Raw genomic sequence first — 12,918 nt, forward strand, 5'->3', positions numbered from 1 at the left:
AGTTTCCCTTAAAGCAGGGCCCTTTAATTAATGCTGGGGAAGTTTGTTAATTACTCCTAACGGTGATGAATGTTTTAGTTAACGTCTCACATCCATAGTCAATGTCATACTCAGGCTTTTTTGCAAAAGGGCTCGTCTTTCTTTTTTCTTATCGCTCCCAGCGTTGTTTTACGTTTGAACTCAAGGACACATTGTGTCACCGCTTTATCTAAAAAGGCAGATTTCCTTTTATCAGGTTCTGTCATGCCTTCACAGCATGATTGGCTTGACAGACGAGTGAAATACACAGATGGTTTTTTTCCACCTGAGCTTTGGCTCACCTTGACCTTTAGCTGAGAATGACGTCCTGTTTACCTGCAGTAAATCAATCCTCATTTTCTTAGGCCTATAAATAACTCTTCTCGGGAGAAAAAGCAGATAAGGCATCTCATATGTCTGAAATGGCTGTCGACGAGGGTTTTATTATCAACTCCAGTTCAGAATTATGCCATTGAAGGGGATATATCATGAAAAACCTTGTTCAGAAAACACGGGATTCAACAAACCATTCAGATTTGGCTCCCCATTCTATGTCACATGCACAAATCCCCCCCCCCCCACCTGAGCATTTCCACTACCGTTGCAATTTTTCTTGCAAGCCAATCATATCAGACTGGGCTTTTTCGGGAGGGAGGCTTAAAGAGACAGGCACTAAAACTAAGCATTTCAGTCAGAAGGTGAATACAGGTATATTCAGACAGACAGTATGCAGCTAAATAATATGTTTTTTGAACATTAAAGCATGTAAACATATTCTAGTAGAAACCCAAAATACAAGTATGAACCTGAACATGAGCATGACATGTCCCCTTTAAGGGACATGTTCAGGTGAAAGTTAGGTCATGCTAATTTGCTATAAATATAGTCTTTCTATCTTTTGTTCTTTCTTTCTTTCTCTTTTCTTTCCATCATGACAATTACCGCCACAACCTTCTTGTTTTCCTTGTCGTCATGCTCCTCATCATTATGCTTCTCATCATTATTACTATTTACAGTTGCTTATCTGCAGACCATGTTTGAGGTCTCTTTCTCAGCCTCATTGAGAGAGGCGGGCCATGTACAGCTAATCAGCCTGAATAAGTAAAGGAAACACTTTGACAGGCCAGGTAATGAGAAGTAATGAATCACTAATCACAGTCTCTTACAACCCTTGGAGCACAGATGAAAAATTAAAGGTAATTAGCTTGCACAGTTGTGAAAACAATATTTAAGACTGTTGGCATCACATGGCACAGACTTAACAGATTTTCTCCGCCGACAACATACATCAACACAGCGCTGAAGTCCTAATATCAAGCTGTTATTGGAAAAGCTTTCTCGATGTAATTTTAGTGACTGATCTGATCAGGCTATAAAAGTCTCCCTTTTTTTTCTCTTCTCTCTCGCAGGCAATCATGCCAAAACACAAGCATGAAAAATGTTTCACTTAGTTTTTCCCTGAAGATTTTCTCTACTGAGGAAAAGAAGGAACATGCCGGCAACATGCGTCTGAGACTCAGCTTTGATAAAAGAAACACCAAGGAACAGCGGAGTGTGAGATACTATTCATTCTCTACACAAACACACACACACACACACACACACACACACACACACATACACACACACATATAGAGGTAATTCAGAGACATGTGGTCAGAGCTGCAAACCCTAGTGGTTCCTGTGCTTGACAGCAGAGTGAGGGAAGCTTTGACAGGTCCCGTGTTTAACAAGTCTGCGCGAGACTCAAAGTACAGGATCCAGACATGGGATGTCAGTCAAAGCCGGTGCATCTCCCTGCTGAGATGTGCCAGTTTAGTCACAGTTACAAAGGAACTAATATGCGTTAACTGGAGCAAGGCACACATATGGGCCTGCTAGAGCCCCGTGTCCCGAGGCTTGGATTGAACGAATGCCAAAGAACATAAGCCCAAGATATAAAAAGAATTACAAGGGGACAAATAAAACATGGGGATTATGTCAGTGTGAGAAATGGAGGCATTGTAATTCTGCATGTGTGTCGGCTCGCCTCTCCTGTTTCGGCATCCAGGGCCTCTGGGCTGTAGCCCCGCAGTCCTGCACCTGTGCTACGAGGATCCAGGAGCTTTAGAGACAGAATGGAGAGGAGGTTGTTATACTGTACTAGCAGGGAGGGAGAAAAAGAGGGGAGAGAGGGAGGGTTGAAAGAGGAAAGTGGGACATAACAGACTGATTGGGGGTGTTGGAGAAATCAATCAGGCCCCAGAATGCTGTATCTGCCAAATCACATGCCAGTACCCATGTTTTGAGTTTTAGGAGTACGTGTAGGAGGGTAACCCCCCCCATATCGTACAATTCACATGTTAAATACCAGGGACAGGAAGTGACGAGATTTAAACCCACAGCTACTCCCCTGATCAGCCGCTTGTGTCATGTTATCGCACAAAGTTCATTTGAGTTTCAAGCCTCCTCTCTTTCTCGCTCTTCACTTTCCAATGAAAAGACCTGTCTCGCATAACAAACAATTGCACCAAACTCCATTAAAATCACTTCATGGGGATGTGTTAGTGCCTCAAGTTAAAGGCTGTAATTGAAAAGCATTTGACAAACCACGCACCGCAAAGCGACTATAGACAAGCTGTGATTCTCACTTGAGTTATTCAGTGGAAATGATTATCATCATTTTATTCTGTGCCCTGCACAACTTGCTTGAATAGTACATCTCTAAAACAGTGATTCTCGGATTTGTTCATGCTAACGATCTTCAGATGGATAGACGCCCAGATAATGAGTTTCTTTTTCACAACATGAGTCAGTATATAACGGCCACTATACTCCTGATGAAATAAAAGCTCAAATGAGATACTTTTGTATTTTTTTTTGATCTGATGACACCGAAGCGGGGCTCCCTGGATGCCACTTTGACAACTTACTGTTCTCCAGCCTGCATTGAAGCGCAGTGTAACCAGTCAAACCCTAAGAAGTGGAAAGTCTCCTGGGAAGATGCTCCCGTCCATTGATTTGAAGTGACAGCCACATCCTTGACAAACACACCTGTCATTGTTCAAGTCACATCACATTTTCAGTTTCAAAGACAGAAGACAGTAGAGGTGTGCAAGTGTGTGTGTGTGTGTGTGTGTGTGTGTGTGTGTGTGTGTGTGTGTGTGTGTGTGTGTGTGTGTGTGTGTGGTATGCACATGTGAGCATGACAGCCCATAAGAAAGTTTCTTCGTCCTTTTTTCTTTTCTTTTTTTTTAGAGGATAGATACTTCCACTCTTCTCCAGCTGTTGTTCAGGAACACAGCCAGATTCTTTCATTGGCTTCTTCAGCTGACGTTTATGAAACAAGACATCTGGTATATTTATTTTCAAACGTGCCTCAGAAATGGATTTAATGTGCCAGAACCTGCTGACCATCACTCTGCGTGTGTAAGTTATTGTCGCTGAGCTGGTCAAAGAAATCTCCTCTCCGTGTGTCTCTGCAGTGGCGTGGCAAGTTTTTGATGGGGGAGGGGCCGGTTATGGGGACTGAGGGAGTGGGGGAGGGGGGTGATGAGCTGCTGCAATAATAAGCAGATTTTAATGATTTACTATAAATCAGCAGCCGAGGCCTCTGCTTGGGGAGACTGAGGGGGATGACAGCTCCTGACTCACACGCCTCGCAAATGCCTTGCTGATGATGTGTGTGCGCTTCAGATCATCAATCACCGAGCACTCACACACACGCGCGCAGACATCCCACTTTTACAAAAACATGCTTTCAACACACGTACACAGGTGCACACACACACACACACATGTGCAGCCACACACATGTTCCTTGTCTCTAATGTCTCCTCTGCTGTGGCAGGGGACAAATCAATCACGGGTACAGAAGTTCAAGGGGGTAAGAGATTGTCTGGTCCGTTTTTCCCTATGCTATTGATCCCATTTTACTGGCATCATCGCCAAGCTGTCTCGCAAACCCCGGGATGGCGATGGATTGAAAGTGGATGATTGAGAGAGGAGGTAGGGTGACATTCACTGTAATCTCAGCCCCCCACACACACCCCCCTTACCCCCAACCCCGCCCTTCTCCTAACACGCAGACAAATCCGATGACATTGAAAGTTGGTATTGTACATGGGAGTTTTTTTTTAAGCAGATAGAAACAGGCCCATCAGCTTAAATCTGCAGTGAAGGAAACACACTTGGCAGATATTAACGTTATTTTTTTTGTTTTCCTGTCTCTTTGCATTCCTTCTCCAGCCGTCATACTGCACGTCTGAGTGTCGGAAGGTGTTGTGTGCCGTCTCCCGTTCCTTGAATTTGATGAAAAAGACATTGGAGAGGACAACTCCTGACAGCAAACCCAGTGTGTGGGAGACGCAAAGGGAGTGACACATAGTATTTCTCTAAACATTTTAAAATGAGGCTCATGTGGAAAATATTGATGCATGCTGGATTTCCTCATAAGTACTCACAGTGTTTCCTTATCTCTTGTGTATAAACAAATGAGGGGGGATTTCTTCCAGTAAATGATGGAGAGTTCGCAATGAAAGCAATACTGTAAGGCGTCCAAGGGATCACAAGATAAACATTTCGCAGACAGATTTTCAAAGAGATAATTGTTTTTGCTGCATCCTGGGAAGAGTTTATGACATCGTCTTCCTGTGAAGTGTTGATTCCCATTGGTGAAATGATGCAGTCAGATGATTATAAACATTTAAAAAGAAATATAAGACATGGACCAGATATCTCAATATTTCATTTTATATCCTTCTTCCTAAGAATGAAGTATGTATTTACAGTAGGGAATCCTAACTGTCTATGATATTTATAGGAGCCGTTTGCTTGGGCTTCATCTAAAAGTTCATTTTGTGTTGTTAATTAAAATCATCCACTCTGCTACACTAAATTATATTAAGTTATATAATTAAGATATACAGTTGTTTGTATTGTCAGCACAAAGTTTCACAATGTAAACCCATAATGCCAATATAGCTCAAATTATTTACCTTCAGCCTTACAATGCAAACCTCAAGCGATGATGAAGCTCAAATCACTCACGGCACTATTAGTATCAGTATATCACCGTCAGGCTGTTTATCACATTATATCTACATTATGATGATGCACAAGTTTAATTACACATAGATGGATGCTCCATTCATCTTTCCTGTTGCTGACGTCTTGATTAAAAATGTTTAAAGGATTATCTATGGGACTCCTATTTGTGTCCTTGTGTTTGTCTTTTCAACTTTCATCCACTTGCCTGATTTATTCCCCTTGTCTATAAATAAGTAGACAGGGTGCATGTGATGGATTAGTCTGTTGACATTGTACCAACTGCAGGTAAACAATTACTATTCATGCTTCATCGTCGCAGAATCTATACCAGGATACTGCCACTTAGCAAGGGACAAAAGGTTAGGTTGCAAGCTATTGTTCTGCATTTGGTCAAATGTCACTCATTTCATAATCCGCAGCAATAACAGAAAATGTGAAGTTTCGGCAGGTGTGAGGAATTGAACTGATACTCTCTCGGACTGAAGGCCCTTCATGTGAACTAAGCATGTTTTTTATTCTGGAATCAGATGAGGCAATCAACAGCAAGCCTGTTTTTAAAATCAGTGCAGTACAGCCAGCGTCTGGACTATGAGTCTCCTTTTACTTTGTAAAACGCACACTATAGTTTACGGCCACATCCAGCCTCTCCTCACACGTCATTCATTGTTTATTCAGAACCCAGTGTTACTCCAACCCTCAGCCCCTGTGGGCTGGATCAGTCTGCGGTCATTATGCTGATATGAGCAGTGAGTCACTGGCAAAAGCAGAAAGGGGGTTAAATCTGTGTGTGTGTGTGTGTGTGTGTGTGTGTGTGTGTGTGTGTGTGTGTGTGTGTGTGTGTGTGTGTGTGTGTGTGTGACAGAGTATATGTAGTAGGCCTACATCTGTCAGAGTGTGATTACAGTGTTAGGAGTTTATGAAACAGCCTCTGTATCAACAATTATTCATGTCCCTTAGGCCACAGAGTGAAAGGCCTTTTTCAGACTGTGGAAAAGAGGATTAGGCAGAATACTATGAAGATGTGAGGCAAAGGAAAGCATGTTGTACAATGCCAGCATTCAAACGCTATTCAACTAGTCTTTTCTCTGAAAGATGATTCATTTGCTCAATCAGATTCAACTAGATCGCTATTGTTTCCTTTTGTTTTAGCTGCGAAAATCAATGGAAAATAGTGTTATTCATAGTGAAGCAAAAGCCAATGAGAAAGTCAAAGACTGTCACCGGGAGTATTTGGTCTTATTCTGTCATTGTGTGTGTTTGAGTTGTCAAGCAAACACAATACAATCAGTTTATAATTTACAGGAGGACCACCTACGTATGATTGTTCTCAAAGGATAAATCTGGGTACTTCAAACTGAAACTGAAAATGAAAGCACCTGTAATGACAATAATAATCCTTCATTTAACAGGAAAAGTGTTGGCATGTCTCAACTACCGTAAGTACTGTACGTCAGTTTAAGTTATAATTTACGGTTTACTTTACTTTCGTTTCCTCTTGCAAATCAGTCTGGCTAACCTTGGAGGGTTTTGTTACAAATCTTTCTGATTGTCGGAGTTTCCCCAGTGGATTTCTCTAAAACAACGTCACCATGTTAATCCAGGAAAAAACATGATGAGTAAATCAGTTGTGGAAGAAGTTTTCAGATCTTTTGCTTCAGTAAAAGTAACAATACTACAATGAAAAAAATAAAAGTCCTGCAGTCAAAATCACTTTTAAGTAAAAAGTATAAATAGCAGAACTTTAGTAAAATGATGTGTCAGAATGACCTCTCAGTGTTACACTCTTATATTATAATACTGTTTTCTTTTTGCAGTTTTACTGATCGATTACTGTGTAAGCAGCAGTTTCATGTTGTAGTGGAAGTGAAACTACAATTTATACTGTTGGGTAGTTTAATCGGTTTCAGATAAATGAAGTGATGTAAACAGTACAATATATCTCTCTGAAATGTATTAAAGTATAAAGTAACATAACATTTAAATTCTCAAGTAAGGTAAGAATAAAACAGTTCTTGAGTATATAGTACTTAGTTACATCCCACTACTCAAGTATTATGTTAATATCATTATTAGGAATGGTGTAGCAAATGGCATAAATTATGACAATATGAATCAAGTTGTATTTAACTAGCTGTGACATTTTCATTTTTATATTGAGTAATATAAAAAAACATAGACTTCCTTCAGATGAAGTTATTTTGGCTTTACAATATGTTTTTCACTTCCCACATACAGACTCACAACCATGTCATATGGTTTCATTAACTCTGACCAAAATCACATACAAAATCAGAGCCAAAGCGAGCTGAAACAAAGCGATAACGATAACGGGTCACATGAAAGTGAAGCATTGACACGGTTAAGGGTAGGTGTTTATGTGGAGACACATTAACAGACAGTGACAGAAGCAGGCTGCTGTTTGGACTCAGCTGTGATAGAGGGACAAAGATGTGGCCCCTGGTTCATCGGCTGAGACATTACTGGGCCACTTCTATCTGAGGTGGCGTGATGCCTTGTCACCTGACACTGGGCTGCTTTGACAGGCTGTAGCACCTTAGCTGAAGTGTTCTGAAGACCTTGTGTACACACACCATCAGTTTCTCTTACTCATATTTTCTCCAGGAGTTGCCTCATGTCGAGTTTTACTCTGGGGCTGTGCGCATGTGTGTTAAAGTAAGCTATTGAGTCCTCAATGACTTTTGGCGTTATAATGTGATATTTCAATCATAAAACATTTAGTCTAAGTGTAGTGGATGATCACATACAAGTGAACTCTTAAAGAAGGCATAGACAGAATCAGAAAGCCCTGATAATATCACACAGTGAAAGTAAACACTACCTTTATGAAGTTCAGTGGTTCTGCCTCAACTCTGTGGTGATGATTAAACTGTGGTAATGTATTTGCCACCTTTTATGCAGATGTCAAATCGCTATTGGAAATGTAGCTAGTTTGCATTACAAGCAAAGAGAACAAGGACATTCTGAGTTTGTATTTTCTTTCTCTGGCTACCCAGAGGCGGAGCTTAACAATCTGAAATAGCCTGTAGTTCTTCCTTACATCCAACTACACCACTGTCACATCAAATGACTGCGCTGGATGCATGAAGAACAGATTTTGCAGCTGAGAACTCAGCTTTCTCTGTCAATATAGCATGCACTGAGGTATTTATTATTTCAATCGACTGCATTTACCATCAACACTAATTGGACATCAACATAAAATGTGACAAATATTCCCTTTAACTTGAGCCATATTGTCAGCTGCTTTTGTAATTTTTCCACCTCCATGTAACTCTATTGAGAATCAATGAAAAGTATGGAAACGGTGACCCCAAGGGTCTCTGCTCTTAGAGATTTGTATGTAGCACTAACCTTTGACCACCTAGCTACAATTGATACAACTGTCCCATACTGATAGTGCTATGAAAAGTTACATGCATGATAATGTGTATATTTATGTCTTGTTACATTATACTGTCGCTACATCTTTATAATGGTTGTGGTAATTTTCAGAAATAAACGCCCTGTCAAACAACAGGTACAAAACTAAAACCTTAAAAATACAGTTCAACTTATTGGGGAATAGCCGAGTGTTGGATTACTAAATCGACACCACTCTTTTATCTGTTCATTAAATATGAAGCTACAGCCAGGAGACTGTTAGCTTAGCTTAGCGTGAAGACAGCAGGGGAGCAAGGGGAAACAGCTAGCCCGTCCAAAGGAAAAATGTAATTTAAATACACCTACCAGGACCTATTAACACATTATATGTTGTTTGTTTAAAGTGTTAAAATGACATGTTTTGGTTTAACGAGAGGTTATGTGTTGATTTCCTGGAGACAATACATCAGGAAGTCACTGTGCCCAGCCAAGAAGTAGCAACACAGAGATATAATGTGTTAATTAGTGAGCCTTAGAGGTGCTGCTAGATGCTAGCTGTTTCCCCCTGTTTCAAGACTGTATGCCAATCTAACCGTCTTCTGGCTGTAGCTTTAAATAATATTTCACAGACAGTTGTATGTATATACATTTTCTCATTGATATACAAATAGTCATTTTGTCAATTAGTCAAGTGTATCTTACAAAATGTGAATGTGAAAAGTCATTTAAAGGGATAAAACAATGTTCATTTGGTATGAAGCCTTCCCGAAAACTAGCCAACCGTTTATTTATGAAAAAGAATACTCTCTCTTCGTCATTGTGCAGAAGGAGTACAACTTGTTTGCTTGTACAATTTGACAATTTGACATTAAAGGTCAGAAAAAGGATTTGGGAGACAGCTGCTCATGTTGTATTGATTGAACTGTAGTAGGCCATAGGGAAAACATGCCAATTGTTAAAGTGAGCTGTAAACCCCTTAAAGTGGTGTGTTTGCTTTAAACATTAACCTGTAACTGCCTGCAGCATACATAGAGTTTGGTGCTTCCAGGTATTGTACATCTGTTTCCTTTCTTAATGAAAGATGAAGTACAAGACTTACTGGTATACTATTGTTACTTTTTTATGAGCTATTGAATTCTCTGTGTGTGCCATACAGTATGAACTCTGAGCATGTGTGTGTGTGTGTGTGTGTGTGTGTGTGTGTGTGTGTGTGTGTGTGTGTGTGTGTGTGTGTCGACATATGTCTATAAAGACAATACATTGTCCGGTAAGTCTCAGGAGGGATCAGTTTCATGTCCCCTCCTCTTCCTCCTACTCTAACCCTCAGGAATGGAAGACATTTTTTTGTGAGAACAAACCTTTAATTGTCTGCCCTGTCGACATGTAAGGGAAGTGATGCGTTATATTATATCATCACTCTCCCTGACGTCCCCTGAATGACCCCAGAATCAACGATTCAGCTAAATGGACCTATTGTGGCTCACATTTTCATCTTAACCTTTCAGTCATCTGATGAAATATGTATGCGGTCCAAAAGAAAAAAAGGAAACAATGTCTGTTTAAATCACTTCCTGTGTCTATTTAACTGACATCCCTGATATCCGATCAGGATTGACACAGGCTCCAGCAGCAGTCTTCTCCTAAGGGCCGCGGTCGATGGAGAACATCCACCATCCTGTTCGAGTCTTAAACTGTGACCGCTCTATCTCTTTTGTTCTTCCCTCTTTGCGGCAGCACCAGAGGGGAGAGCTGAAGAGGGACTGCAGCTGACTGGCAACACTGACTGAATTACCCTTCACCCCGTGAGAGTGCAAGTTTGGGTCAGTCACTATCGACAAGCTTCTGCCGAGCTCTGGAGTAGCTGGAGGGAAGAAGGGAAGAATTGTTGTCCTTTTTTTGTGCTGCTATTACTGGGGTAAATGTTATTGCAGTTAGACAAAACACACACAACTACAAGTCAGAGCCAAAGAAATGAAAGTGAGCGTACACATTTCCCCATACACAATGTCTGCATTAGCTTATTCTCTGGTTGTTCGTGGGAAGCATACATTCTTTCCAGTGCCTGACAACTAAATAAACTGTGGAATTACAATGCTATTTCTCCCTTTGTACATGTTGCCTTACACAAGCTGGGCCCGTAACTAATGAGGCAAAGAGAGTGTGAAATCCTGTATTGCTGAAAGGTTTGAGAGGGGAAAGTGGCAATGCATTCTCAGACAAGCGACTGTTTGGTGGACCTTATTGATTCCGCGGCAGAGGCAGAGATCAATGAAAAGAAACAGACTGAGACAAAGAGTGGCATTTAAGGGTGGGAAAAGCTGACATTTTCTCCATCACTGTCACAGCCGTGGCCATAAAGCAGCAGCAAATATTAAAACATTTCTCATCCGCGCGGGAGTATTGGCAGCAGAAATTGTTTTCTCCTCGGTGTGATACTCAGGCTGAACTCCCAGTAGAATCCCCGGGGACTGCAGATTGGTGCCTGTGACATATCGGCACCAGCATTTACACACACCTGCCACTCACTCCCAAACAGCCCAGGAGCAGGGCTGTAGAGGGCAGATAGCAGCCGAGGAGGCTGTCGGTCGGACTGCTGTGAAGGTGTGGTGGAATTCATCACTGATAACACGCTTATGTTTGCAGGCCGCATAGAGTGCTTCTATTAGTCAGCAATGCCTGCGATGCTGTATACTGGTTATGCATATGTAATGAGCATGTGTGTATATGTGGGAATGCCTTTTCTTATCTGTGTCTATGCGCACTTCTGCCCATGCAGCACCATTTGTGCCGAGTACAGGCATGTGTGTAAAACTAAATGTGTGTTTATGCATGTGTAATTTTGAGTGTGTGTCCTGTCCTTCCAGTGCACTCCCCCGAGTCTGAACTCTGAGTGACACGGGCACTGCAGGGTCATATGTCTATTTGTGGGATAAATTATATTATGCTACACTAAGAGAATTACAAAGAGGATGTCCCTTGGAGTCACCAGGCTCAGCTATCAGTCATAGTTACTTTGTGTGTCTCTTAAGCCCCTCTATCTGTACTTATCCACTGGTCTGGAACGGGTGTTAAATGGATCCTAGACCGCATCCCGTCATTATGAGCTTATGATTTGAGCTGAGAGAGAAGGAGAGGGAGAACAACGCAGAGGGTAATTAAGAGTAAGAGAATCATTGAAAGAATACAGCACATTCATTTTAATGCTCCTCCTGCACCTCCTTCTTTTCCCCCCTCTCTGTTTGCAGGATCACACATCCCTCCCACATCCTAACTCATCATCTCTTCATCTCATCTCCCTCTTTTCTTTATCCATCCCTCCCATTTTGTCCCCCCTCTTGCTCCTTCTTTATTAAACCTGCTCTCCCTCCCTGGCTGGCATGCAACGTTTCCTTCACCTCCCTTCCTCCTTCCCTGGCTTCTTCCTTCCCTCTTTCACTCTCCCTAGGTGGTATTTGATAGCAGTAAAGCAGGAAGCAGGAGAGCAAACAGCAGGTGAACCCACTCTAATACTCAGCTGTGCCATCTGCTGCGGTCACATGACTGAGCTGCAAACCCGCTCTAACGCCATGATGCCCCATCATACCTGACACATCGATCAATCACGACCAAAGAGCAAAAGAGAGACGGAGAAAGAGAGTGCGAGAGAGGAACGAGTCAGAATGGAAAGAAACCACAGCAACCACAAACACTGTATGGATGAAACCCAGCCAACTACGTGTCAATATATTACCTTGTTTTGAATTGTAATTTTGGCATATTATCTAGACTATTCAGTATAATTACAACATATTGTACCTGCAGCAGTGAATAGTATAATTTATCAAAATCTATCTGATCAGTTGTTTCTGATAAATACTAGAGTTACGGCCTCACGGTTGTATGCCTCCGCCAACCGGTCAAGTGCAGTGTTCATCCATGTCTGTCCAAAATGTCCTCATTTCACTGTTTTATACTATAAGACATTTGTGTGAAATTGTATTAATTATGGATTCTTCAGTTATGGCCAAACCCGTATTTTGTGAGGTCACACTGACCTTGACCTTTGACCACCAAAATCTAATCAGTTCATCCTTCAATCAAAGTGGACGTTTGTACCATTTTTTAAGAAGTTCCCTCAAGGCATCCCTGTGATAACGTGCTCCAAGAATGGGACGGACAGACGGACGGACGGACGGACGGACTGATGCTGGACAACATGAAAACATAATGCCTCCGGCCACAACAAAGAGGCATAAAAAACAAAACAAAACATGCAAAATTGAAGAAACAATGTTCCATCCTTGATTAACTAGTGTAATTCTTGCTGTGTGCACATTCAACAAATTAAACATCAACAACAAAAGCGAAAGCATAATAAGAAGAAAACAAATTAAGAAGAAAACCAACAAACCTATGCTTCAACCCAAAGGTCTTGATTGGGTGTGAAGAACACATTCAATTACAGCAACATTCAGCACAGGAAATGATTTCAGTCAAAACTGTCCCCACCAC

Source organism: Cottoperca gobio, chromosome 6 (genome assembly GCF_900634415.1).
Source record: "Cottoperca gobio chromosome 6, fCotGob3.1, whole genome shotgun sequence".
Classification (NCBI taxonomy): domain Eukaryota; kingdom Metazoa; phylum Chordata; class Actinopteri; order Perciformes; family Bovichtidae; genus Cottoperca; species Cottoperca gobio.